Source organism: Humulus lupulus, chromosome 6 (assembly GCF_963169125.1).
Source record: "Humulus lupulus chromosome 6, drHumLupu1.1, whole genome shotgun sequence".
Lineage (NCBI taxonomy): Eukaryota > Viridiplantae > Streptophyta > Magnoliopsida > Rosales > Cannabaceae > Humulus > Humulus lupulus.
The window spans coordinates 83230165-83243255 of NC_084798.1; positions in this window are offsets into that span (position 1 = coordinate 83230165).

The following is a 13091-nucleotide window of genomic DNA, read 5'->3' on the forward strand; positions in this document are numbered from 1 at the left end:
TTGCACCTCCACCAAGTGTAAATACCCAACCAGTTGTGGACAAGTTGTCCCCAAGATTGGATATCCAACTTGCATCTGTATATCCTTCTAATATAGAAGGAAATTTGGAGTAGTGAAGTCTTAGTCCTTTGGTTTTCTTGAGATAACCTAAGACTCTTCCAATTTCCTTCCAGTGATCCACACTTGGATGAACTTGTAAACCTACTAAGTTTACTTACCGCAAATGCTATATCAGGTCTAGTACACTGGGCAACATACATTAGACTCCCTATAGCACTAGCATACTCCAATTGAGCCACCGCTCTTCCTTCATTCTTCTCTAGTTTTACACTATGATCGAATGGAGTATTGGCATCTTTAACCTTGAGATGGTTAAATTTGATCAATACTTTCTCAACATAGTGGCCTTGCCCTAACGCAAAACCCCCACTATGTTTCTTTACTTTGATACCGAGTATGGTATCAACTTCTCCAAGATCTTTCATCTTGAAGGTTGATGATAGAAATCTCTTCGTTTCTTCTATCCCTTTCATGTTATTACTTAGAATAAGCATGTCATCCACATATAAGCAAACAATGATCACATATCCCTTACAAGTTTTGGAATACAAACACTTGTCTCCATTGTTATGTCTAAACCCATTAGACATGATGGCTTGATCAAATTTCTCATGCCATTGCTTAGGAGCTTGTTTCAATCATTATAAGGATTTTACAAGTCTACAAACTTTATGTTCATATTTTGGTAGGACAAACCCTTCGGGTTGTTCCATATAGACCTCCTCATTGAGGTCACCATTAAGGAATGCCGTTTTGACATCCATTTGATGAACATACATGTTGTGTATAGAAGCTAAAGCGAACAAAATTCTTATAGAAGTTCTTCTTGCAACGGGCGCATAGGTATAAAAATAATCGATACCCTCTTTTTGCCTAAACCCTTTAGCTATTAATCTAGCTTTAAAGGTTTGGATAATGCCGTCAGTGTGGTATTTTCTCCTAAATACCCACTTACACCCAATTGACTTAGACCCTAGTGGGAGGTCTACCAATTCCCAAGTGTTATTGGAAAGAATGGAATCCATCTCATCATTGATGGCTTCTTTCCAAAATGCACTATCTCTCGATTGCATAGCTTCTCTATAAGTCTCAGGATCATCCTCAACGAGAAGTACAATATGAATTTTCCTAATGACTTCCTCTCTATTTCCTTCTACCATGTAGAATGAAATTCGTTGAGAATCTATCTCATCCACTACTAGACTTTTATGATTTTTAAGCCTTCGACTTCTTCTAGGTTCAAAGGGTTGATTTACATCATTTTGAGAATTCTCCTCTTGAGAATCAACTTTGGATGTAGAAGCTTGAGAATTGTTCTCATATAACAAATTCTCCTTTAGAGATGTTGATGCTTGCGAATTGTTGTAACATAACATCTTCTCAAAAAATTCAACTTCTCTAGATTCAATCACAACATTAGACTCTAAGTCTAATAGCCTATAAGCTTTACTAATGTTGGCATAACCAACAAAAGCACACTTTATGGCTCTTGAACCTAACTTTGTTCTATTAGGTTCGTTTTTCTTGCAATATGCAAGACACCCCCACACTTTGAAGTACCCTATGTTGGGTTTTCTTCCTTTCCATAATTCATATGGAGATATCTCATTTTTCTTCATCGGTATTCGATTAAGAATGTGACAAGCGATTAAAAGCGCTTCACCCCATAAGTTGAAGTTCAACTTAGAAAACACCAACATAGAATTTATCATCTCTAGATAAGTCCTATTTTTCCTTTCAGCAACACCATTGTGTTGTGGTGTATAAGGTGCAGTGCACTCATGAATTAGACCATTTTCTTCACAAAATGTATTGAATTCATTAGAGAAGTACTCTCCTCCTCTATCACTTCTTAGCACCTTAATCTTTTTATTTAGTTGATTTTCAACTTCTAATTTATACAATTTAAAAGCATCAAAAGTTTCATCTTTATGCTTTAAAAGAAACACATAGGTATATCTACTAAAATCATCTATAAAAGTAAGAAAATACCTTTTACCACCTCTACTTAAAACACCATCTAATTCACAAAGAACACTATGGATTAAATATAGTAAATTAGATGGTCTTTCTACACTAGGAAATGTTTTCTTAATCATTTTCGCCTTAACACATGTTTCACATTTACCATAGTTTTTAATATTGCATGTAATCATACCACATTTTACTACTCTTTTCATGGTAGAAAAACCTATATGAAATAGTCTAAGATGCCACAAAAATAAAGAATCATACTCAATAATATAGGCGGAATTAGCATTTTTATTGATAACATTGAAAGTTACATCATTGGTGCACAATTTAACCATTCCCTCACAAGAGTACCCTTTTTCCAAGAATACATTTGATTTGGTAAGTATAAGTTTACCGGACTCAAAAATGGCTTTAATGACGGGCTTGCCAAGCAAATCACCACTTACCAAGTTTCTACTCATTTCGGGAACATAAAGTACATTCACTAATGTAACTTTCTTGCCGGAGGTGAAGTAGACATCAATAGTACATTTGCCAAGTACCTTGGATTTGCCCTCATTGCCCATTTGTATCTCATGGTTCATGATCTTGATGGTCTCACCTTCCATTGAAACAAACAAGGGATAAGCTTTTGAATGTTAGGAAAATATGTAATTTGCCTCAATGGAAATAATAATAAATTACAACTCTATGCAATATATTACAAATAAATAATGATTGATTAAAAGGAGTTACAACTCTATAACTAGAAATTACAAATAAACAAAGAAAATGAAGAAGATGATGAAGAAGAAGAGAATAGTAAAATGCAACTCTAAGAAAAAGTTTACAAATAAAGTAAAGTGTTTGAAACAAAAGAAAAGAAAAGATTACAACTCTTGAACAAGAAATACAAGTAAATAAAGAACAACAATATAAAGATGAAAAGTAATAGAATGAAAGAAAGGAACAAGAAACAAAAGATAAACAACTCTCACTCACACTACCAAAGTGAAGAGTGTTGGGGATCACCAACTTGAACAAGGTTTGAAACCTTTGTCCAAAAGCTTATTTCCCCTTATCTCAAGCACTAAGGGATCTCTCACATATTATAGGAAATGCTTTATGGAATTATCAAGCCTCAAGGTGTTTCTAGCCAAGTGCTCTAATGGATAGAAATGTTGTGTCTTACAAGTGAGCTATAGGCTCTTATTTATAGAGTTTAGAGACACCCTTTGAATTTCAAATTACACCAACCCCCATGGCTATTACCAATGTTTAATTTGATTAATATGGAATTAAAAATGAGATTTAGGAGTTATTTGGGTTTTTTGAGCCGTTTAACAAAGATTGAAAAAACTGAAAAAATTGTCAGTTTTTAGCCTGTGGCCGCGGCCAGAGACATTAGTGGCCGCGGCCACTAGGCTCTGTCCCACAGGCCGTGGCCACCAACATTCAGTGGCCGCGGCCACCGACCATTTTCAGCACTAAAAAATGTGCTGTTTTTCCAAACGGTTGCAAACCCTCCCAAATGATTTTGTAACTCCCAAAACACATTATTGAGGTTAAAATCATATCTCTAACAGCCATATCACATATGGCTTTATGAAATTCATATCAATATTTTGTAAAAACAAATTTACACAATAAAGGGTAATATTTGGGAGTTACAAATTTGTTACATTATTTGGATATATCTTATATATCTAAATATTGTAACTCTCTATTATATGTTACAATATGTGACACTCTTTGTCACATTTATTTAATGTAAAAAATAATATTATAATATAATAATACATTATATTATAAAATAATATAACATCAACTACTATAAAGGTAGTGAGTATTGTCATGTTCACAGGCATGGCTCCAGCAGTCACTGGAAGCCTTAACGTCCCTGTCGGTGCGAGCCCTTCTCCAGTAAAATCATAAATGGTCTGGTCACAAAGTTCTAAATCTCAAACACACAGCTTTATTCTCTCTAAGGATGACTTATACAGTATGTTGACTGAACTTCCCATGTCAACTAGAACCCTTTTCTTCCTATTTGGACATCAACGACTAGGGGGTCTGTGTGTTGGAATCGAATATGCTATGAGTCTTGCTCATAGAAAGTTATACATTCTTCATCCATTCGAGCCTTTTTGGGAGTTCGCTCCTCAACTGTTACCATTTCGATAACTTGCTCGTAAAGTAGGCTCCTCAACGGTCACCAGCAGCGTGTGATCCTTCAGAAATTGTAAGCAAGGTGCTCACAACTGGGGCAGGTTGTAGTGGAGGCAAGCGTTGACGTCTGCGTGTCTGCTCATTGCCTCCAGTAGCCATTTGTTAGGGGTCAATTCCTACTCAGACATATCTTCTTTGATGTCCCTATTGGATTAAAAATTCATTCTCATCCTTAAGCCAATATCATTCATTTATATCATGGCCATAGTCATTATGGAAGCGACAAAACTTTGTTGGATCTTTTATTTAGATGTCCTTCCTAATGGGAGTAGGTCGTCTATAAGGCATAGTAGTGTGACTGGCTTCATAAACCTCGGCGCTACTATCGACCAGTGATGTACAGTTGGTGATTCTTGGCTCGTACTTAGTCTGCTTAAGGCATTTGCTATCAGCTGTAGTAGAGTCCTTGTTCGCCCGTTTTCCTCCGTTTTTGGCATTGTTATTCCCACCGTTGTTGTTCTTCTTGCTTGAACCTCTAACAACCTTAGTTGGTTCTTCCATATTACTTTGTACCACATTTGCAGCTTTCCTCTCATTGGCTATGGCCTCCTCCAACTTGATATTCCAATTTTCTCGATCTAGGAATTCTTGGGTTATTTTGTAGTGTCCCAGAATTTTACTTAGCCAGATAGTAGTAGTAGTAGTAGTATTAGTAGTAGTAGCTGTAGAATTTTTAGTTTTAGTGGATACTAGTTAAGGCCGAGACTTAGTTGGAAACTCGTAATATAGTTATGGATCTTATAAGTTTAACCTATGGTTTAGAAATATTAATTTTATCATAAGGTTTGATTAATGAATATAGTCCTAAGAATATTATTTATTATAACCTAAGGTTTAGATAGACTAAATAAGAGTGTGACACTTGTCAGAAGCATTTTTATTAAGGATTTAAGTATTTTTTTATGAATAGTTTAATTAAAAGAAAGATCTAGAACCTCTAGAACCTTCCATTTTCTGTTAGGATCATGGTTTTACTCAGTCAAAGTGGTTTAAACAAATTTCAAATTATCGCAGCTATAAGGGTCGATATATCGCCTATAATTGATACAGAAAACACGTCGACTTCGCATGAACGAAACCACAGACCCTCAGGATCATGGTAGGGGTGATATATCGCCTACCCTTTAATGCCCTGGATAGCCAAGACCATTACACTGTGTGTTTACAAATGTGCAAGACTTTCTAATCAAGTCCTCTAGTTAAAAACGTGTTATAGAAACTATAGTTGAACTAGGGTTAAAAGATTTTGGTCTCAAAAGTTTCATTTCTTATAATAAAACAATTTTACATGGGATCCCAAAAGTAGTAACGTTAAAAGACTCTTTACAAGATTTCAGGATAAAAGTACAGTTACTAGTCACTCTAAGGGCATAACTGACAATTAGGCTTTTCTCGTCCTGTACCCCTTGTCGGCTGTGGCGGCCGATCAGCTGACTATGTACATTCAGCCTCAAAGCTCTCCATCTCAGGACTAGTCCACTTTGCCCTTGCCTTTACCTGCACCACGTAGCACCTGTGAGCCAAGGCCTAGCAAGAAACTAGATAACAGAGCATAATCATTAAGCAATCAATTTGCAAATCAGCAATCAAGCAACTCATAATGCATTGCCATATACTCAACAATCCATAGTGCTCATATAAATAGATATTCAGCATACCAAACTCATCGCTAAACATTTATAACCAATTCACATAATAAACATGGTCGACGCCCTTAGGTCGTACCCCCTATTTACGCCACTGACTCCGGCCCGCTTAAACCGAGCTCAATGAATATTAAGTTATCCTCAGCTACCAGTGGCCGAGCCACGCCCTGTGCGCAAATATTGATTCCGGCACTCTTAGGTCGTTTATCACATGTCCCATGGCATAATACCATCTATGACACAATTCATGTATAGGGAGCTCTTAGTCCCATCATTAATACATAACCAGGTGCAGTTTCTTACCTTTGGATTCTGATATTTTTGTTCAATTCAACCCTCAAGCAGGATCCCATCCGAGCCCTAGCATATACCTAGTCACGATCACAAGTTAGAACCATACCAAATTTCAAATTCAAAACCTAGCCTTGGGACCAATCCCGAGCCCTCGGGAAGCCCTAATTCCACCAAACGGGGTGGTGGAATCAAACCCCGAGCCCCCGGGCAAAAACCCTAAGAAATAACCCAAAAATCCTCTGCTACAGCGCCATGAAGAGGGCACTATAGCACTACAAATAGAGCCAACAGGCGCCCAGACCACAAGACCTAGTGCTGTAGCGCCCAAAGACTAGCGCTACAGCGCTAGTCATAGCACAACCAACCCTATTTTTTCTTCCTTCGATTTTCCGAGCCAAACCTTTCAAAAAACCTTCCAAACTTCAACCAAACATCAAAACAAGCCTACCAACTTCTCCAACTCACCCCAAAATAAAGAAATCACCATGGTTGGGCTTAGAGCTCAAAAACTCAACAGAAAATAGCAAAACCTCAGGACGTTAGATCTAGAATTTCATACCTTCAATGGAGATTCTAAACCTAGATTATCCCTTGTGTCCTTTCAGCGTCAAGCCCTTCACTTCCTCAAGCTTATCCCCCTTGTTTCCATCCAAAACTCATGTTAGAAAATCATCTCAGCCAAAACCAGAAACACAAGAACAGAACCTAGAAACCTACCTTAGTTGGATGCCTAATCCCTGCTATACTCTCAAACTTGATCAAGGTCTCAAGTGCAAAGCCTTAGCCAAGAGCTCCTCTGAATTTTAGTTCCAAAAAACCCCAAGAATTGTAGAAGGAACCCCAAACCGTGAGAGAAATAGACTTATATTTCTGTTTCCTTCTTTCCTTTCTTTTCTTCAGACTTTTACTACATTCTACACATCCCACTAAGGCATAAAGCAGCATGACCCTTATCTCTGATTTTAAACACCAAAAGACTAAACTGCCCTCCCATTTAAAAACTAAGCTTTTAAAACTCCTAAGGGCATTTTAGGCATTACACCCAATTCTTGCTAATTCCTCGAATGTCTCTAATATTTACCACTTACTTCCCGACACCTAACTAATCACCAATTATATTCCTCAACAGCAAATAATCTACGATATATTTCCTAAATTCCCATAAATACGCCCAAGCTCACCTCGAGCCGGGTATAAATCCCCGCCGTGACTTTTTCACTAAACCACTCACTAGGATCGCCACGAGTCATAAGCTACAAATATATCCACATAATAATGCGGTCTCAACAATTTATCACAGATAATTACAGTTATGCCCTCAACGGGCCAAAATTACGAATATACCCTTCTAACCTAATCAAAGCCTACATGCATACTAATACACATAGTCATGCATCACAGATATCCAAATAATCATATAACATGCTTTTAATCATTTAAATCACATATAATCCAGTTATGCCCTCCCAGCACACTAATCAAGGCCCTTAAGCCTTATTAGTAAATTTGGGTCGTTACATACCCTAGGCGATATATCGACTCCACTGGCCATATTTGAGTTGTTCGTAAAATTCTGAACTAGAAACAGCCCTAAACAACCTTGACTCGTTCCTGAACGTTTTTGACCGAGTTCTGGGCGTCTGTTGAACGGATAATTCAAATTTAGTCATTTTTAATCGTTTATTTATTCATCTTAAAGGAGATAGTTTCACTCCTTGAACTCTTTAAATAGGACCCTTAACTCAGCCTTTCTATTCATCATTCAAGCATAGTTCAGAGCCTCCAAGCGACTAAGTTTGTTCTAGAGAGAAACACTAGGGTTTTGGGGTTAAAGCTTTCAAATCTAAAGCTTTTATAAACATTTGGGAAGTAAGATTTTATGTGATTTTCGGTGTTCGAGTTATAGATCAAGGTTCTAAGCTATCCAAGTGTTGACCCACGATTTGGCCAACGACACAAAGTCAAATATACGACAAAGGATAAAACGGCAAGTAAGAAAGATGATCTAATGGAAGAGAAGAAAACACCAAGGATTTATAGTGGTTCGGCCCCAAAAGATGGTAATGACCTACGTCCACTTAGTGCTATTATTAAGATTGAATCTCAAAGCAGTGATCAAAGAACTAGGGTTCTTGAGTTTCACAAACATTGGAAGAAAATACAATAAAACGGTGGATAATTGCACTATATCTCTCTCTTTTTATCTATTTTAGCAAAAAGATTAAGGAATCAAAAGTCCCTTCCTTGAGCTATTTCATCTATATTTATAGGCTCAAGGAGGGTTACATATGCCAACGTGCCCTATCTTCTCTTAATAATCGCGTATCAAGATAATAATGAAGAAATATTCCACGCAATTATTATAAGATTACAGTTTAAGTAGGAATTAAGACAGGTTATATGACCAGCCTGGTTGTATCTAAAAATTAACCCCTGGCGAAGCCATGTGTTTCTGGTCGATAGTCGAGCAGTACTTCTGCCACGTGTGAGAAATCCTTGCCACGTCATCTGCAGCCGTTTTTAGGGTAAACATTTGCCCCCCAAGTTTATTTATTGCGACCAGTAATAAGTAAACTTAGGAAACTGACTCTTCGAATACCCCACAAAATATGTCAGAGCCGCCCATGCTTTCTCGAAAAAAGGTTATCAATCATGTCAAATCAAGTCTTTTTGGCTTCCCAATAACTTGTCTGACAGCTACCACATTTCCCCATGCCTTGGACAGTTACCCTTTTTGAGTACCTTGGTAAGCACCCCTCGGCTAATATAAATAACCCTTCAGAATCAGTTTTTTACTTTTTACACTTTAACTTTATCTTCAAGATATTGAAGAACCAGGAGCTATACTTCCAAAAACCCAGAGACTCATATGGATCACGAAGCTCTTGCCCAGCCGAATCAACTTAGTGCCTCAGAACTTCACTCCATCTTTCATACAAGTACGTTTCCTTGAACCTTTCCATTGTTAATAGACCATGCAATACTTGTTTGTATATGTTCCTGATTTCAGAGTTCTTCGAGGTTTTTACTGTTCTTGGATGAAACTATTTTGGGGAGATTGGGAATGTTAACTGACACTTGAAAGGGTGATGAAACAACGTCTTGTAGGGGTTAAGAGCCAGTTTGGTAGTCGAGATTGTACATTTAGGGCATAAAATCAAAGTAAAAATTCAATTTTTAGGCTAGCTGAAAAACTGGGGTTTTCCCACCCCTTCGGAGTCGAAAAAGCTTTTTCTTGAAAAAACTTTTTACTTCTGCTTTTCAATCTATTTTTCAAACTTCTCGTATAGAACTTAGTGTTTTTGCTAGAATGTTGCTGGTTGTATAAAAGCATAACTTTTATACGCGAGCAACGTTATTCCAACTTTCAACACAAATTTTTATGCTTTACGTTCTCACCTCCCCCTTTTTCTGTTCGCAACTCTTCATGCAAGGTCCTTGGGGAGGTGAGAAGCCTATCGACGATGACTTGCTTGCCCAATTACTTGAAGACGAGGAGCATCTGTTGCAGCTGGTGCCAAAGATTCCTTTTTCTGGAACCCCACCTAATAGACCTCAAACAAACCTTCCAGCCATGGGTAGAGTAAAATCCACAGCCTAGAAAAAGAAATCTTCCAAACCTTCAGATCAGCCTGCTCCTCAGGCTGGTATTCCCTGGACCAGCAGTCGGGAAAGAAATACCCCCGACCCAAACATTCGAATTCATGCTCAGCCCCGAAACGCCACTCAACCAGATGTTGAATGGTACATCGCACCTGTGATCCGGGTAACGATCAGGATGATCGCTAACTACATCAAAAAATATGGACTCTCTGGGGTGACATTAGTTCAACCCACTCAATACCAACAAACGGACTTGCCTGGAGGCACCTTCAGTGCCTGGTCGAGGTACCATATTGAGGCAGGAGCGACTCTGCCTCTTCATCCTTTTTTCCAGGGGGTGGCCAATTACTTCGGGGTCACCCCTTTTCAAATAAATCCTAATGGATATAGAATGCTCACTGCAATCTATATCCTTTACGGCCACAAAAAATGTCCTGTCCCCACTCCACACGAGGTCAACTATCTGTTCGACCTAAAATCTAACCCCAACCAAGAAAACATGGGGTTTTTCCACTTTTTTCATCAGGAAGGGAGTCGCACTTTCCTGACTGACACCACCTACATCTCGAACATGGGGAGGTACCATCTGGAGTATTTCCTAACAACAGATATGGTCGGAATAACCTGGCCTTCACTCAAGGAGGTAAAGTTTTTGTACCACTGGTCGCCAATCTTTCTTTAATTTTTTCCTACATTTCCTTAGAAATTTAGTGCATTTCAGGCCCATGGTTGCGACGAAACCCTACTCCAGACATGGAGGTGCGATCAGCCCTCCTGACCAGCATGACCGACATAGAGAAAAGTGTCAAACAGATGGTCATAGAGGCCAACTTGAGGTTGGTCGGGCTTTTAGCTCCCCACCAAGATGTGAGGGAGTCAACAGTGGGAAATTCCACTGGCGAGGAGATTCCCGAGCAGCACCCAGACGTGTCCCAACCTCAGAGGAAGACAACCAGAGTGACAATCAGGGAGCCCTCCAACATCCCACGAGCTGCTGCTCCCCCCGCCCCTCAGGGAAAGGGAAAAAAGAAGGCCACTGTCCCTCTAGATCCCCTCGACAATCATCGGACGAGAACGGTACTAATTTCTCGCTTTTAGATAGTTTGTCAATTCCCTATCATTTATTTGACGGGGAGGGAAATTTTAAGTACACTCCCAATTTAGATTCAGACTTCTTCATGCCAGAGAGTGAGTGTAACACTAGTAGAGTGTATAATGTAGCGACCAATAATGATAGCTTGGGTATTTCACTTACAATTTTCTTTGTTTCATTTCCTGACATAACATACTTAACCGTTTATGCTATCTCACTGTTCATGTATTTGCTTCTCTTTCAGACATGGACTCCGAGTATGTGTTCGACATATACAGTGCCCCTGAGGCCCCTGAAGCTCCCTCGAGCAAAAAGAAAACGAGCAAGAGGCATACTGGGGAAAGCAGTAAAACCCCTCAGGCCCTCCGGCCGACGGACTTCAGCAAACGCAACACCACCTACTTCTCCTCTCGAGCAGCAGACTCCCCCTGCTCCTGTCGGGTCGACACCGTCTCCACCAGCCCTGACCGACCAAACTCAGCAGGCTGGTCCTGCTTCCACAGGGGGCGACATATCGAGTCGCGCCTTAAGATCGGTCAAAGAGTGGGTCGCTAAAATTTTGAAGCACGATCGTTGCCGAGAGGCGATGGCTTCGACTGAGACAATGGACGTCGACCAGATCCTAACTCGCGCACTGAATGATTTTTCCAGTGTAAGTTATCTTTTTCTGTGGAGACAGTCCCTTTTATATTCTACAGTCAATCTAATCTTTGCTCTGATCGCAGTAAATTCTAACCCTTGCTGCCGATCGGCTCCGCTTGGGTGCCCTCACCAAGCAGTCCAAGACTTTGGAGTAACGGCACATTGAAGAACTTAAAGCTGCCGAAGTAAAATACGTTGAGCAGCTTGAGGCGGTGTTCGAGGAGAAGAATAAACTGGCTGCGGAGCTAAGGGAGAACCAGACTGCTCTGGATAAGGCCATCGAGCAAAAAGAAAACTTCAAGGAGTCTAACCGTATCAGCTATCGTGAGGCTAAAAAGCTTGAGCAGGAGTTGGCTGCAAGTAGGCAAGAGACTACAACCTTGGAGGGACGTATCGAGCAGATTGAACAAGCCAATGCCAGAAATTTGGAAAGGTATAAGAACGCCACGAGCAAGTGTTTTTATGACTTCTGGAAACACAACCAAGGGGCTGATTTCATCTACCTTCCCGAGCGCGCAAGGCATGTTGAGACAGCCCGTTGCGTTGCTTGACTAGCAGAAGAGGAAAGGGCAAGGGTACCTGCCTCGACCGAAATCTCCTTGGAAACTGGCTTGGACGGGGCGGACAATGAAGCTACAGATATCATCGACTAGGACACCCCTCAAGATCCTCCAGCCTCGTAGTCTGCAATTTTTTTTTCTTTTTAATTTTTCAAGTACACGGCCTATGGGTCGTGATGTAAAGACACTTATTTTCCAATTGACTATTTATTGCTGCATGGGCAGCTTTTACTTTTATTTGAACAATTACATCCGAGCAGTGACTGCTCGTGGTGTAAAAGGATACATTTTGATATTATAATATATTTGCATCTTATTATAACATCTTTTCACATGACCAAACTTAGCATAGTACTTTGGTTTGATTTAACAAAATACAAAATTTTGAAAAATGCTCTAAGTACCCTAGCATGCTTTCACTTATTTTGCTCATGTGTTTACATACCTTTCGATATGCTTTGCTTACTAGATACCTTATATGCCCCCCAAGTGATCGAGGAGCTTTAGGTCCTTGGTCACTTGCCTTGACCAAAACCTGTTTGAACAATACTTCTCGGAGCAAAATAATTAAAATTGTAATATAGCAAAAACAACACACGTAATGAGCAAATACTTGTATAAAATACAATAATTGGCAAGAATGACTGGCTGCGCACAGTCCCTTATATTTCTCGTAATAAATGGACAAATCATGTCTGTACGAGTGATCAAAAAGATCTTACACTTATAAGCGATTAGTCATGTAAAATGACCAACCCTTTTTCATAACTTTTAAAAAGTAAAATTAATACAAGCCAATCCTTTAAAAAGGATTGTTCATTGATAGTACTTGCGCACGTGTTCTCCATTCCAATAGCGAGGAATGAGATCTCTGTTTAAGCGAGCCAATTTGTAGGTGCCTGCGTGAAGAACTTCTTCAATCTGGTATGGTCCTTCCCAATTAGGTCCGAGTACTCCAGCAGCTTGGTCGCGGGTGCTCAGGAAAACTCTTTGAAGTACCAGATCTTCGAC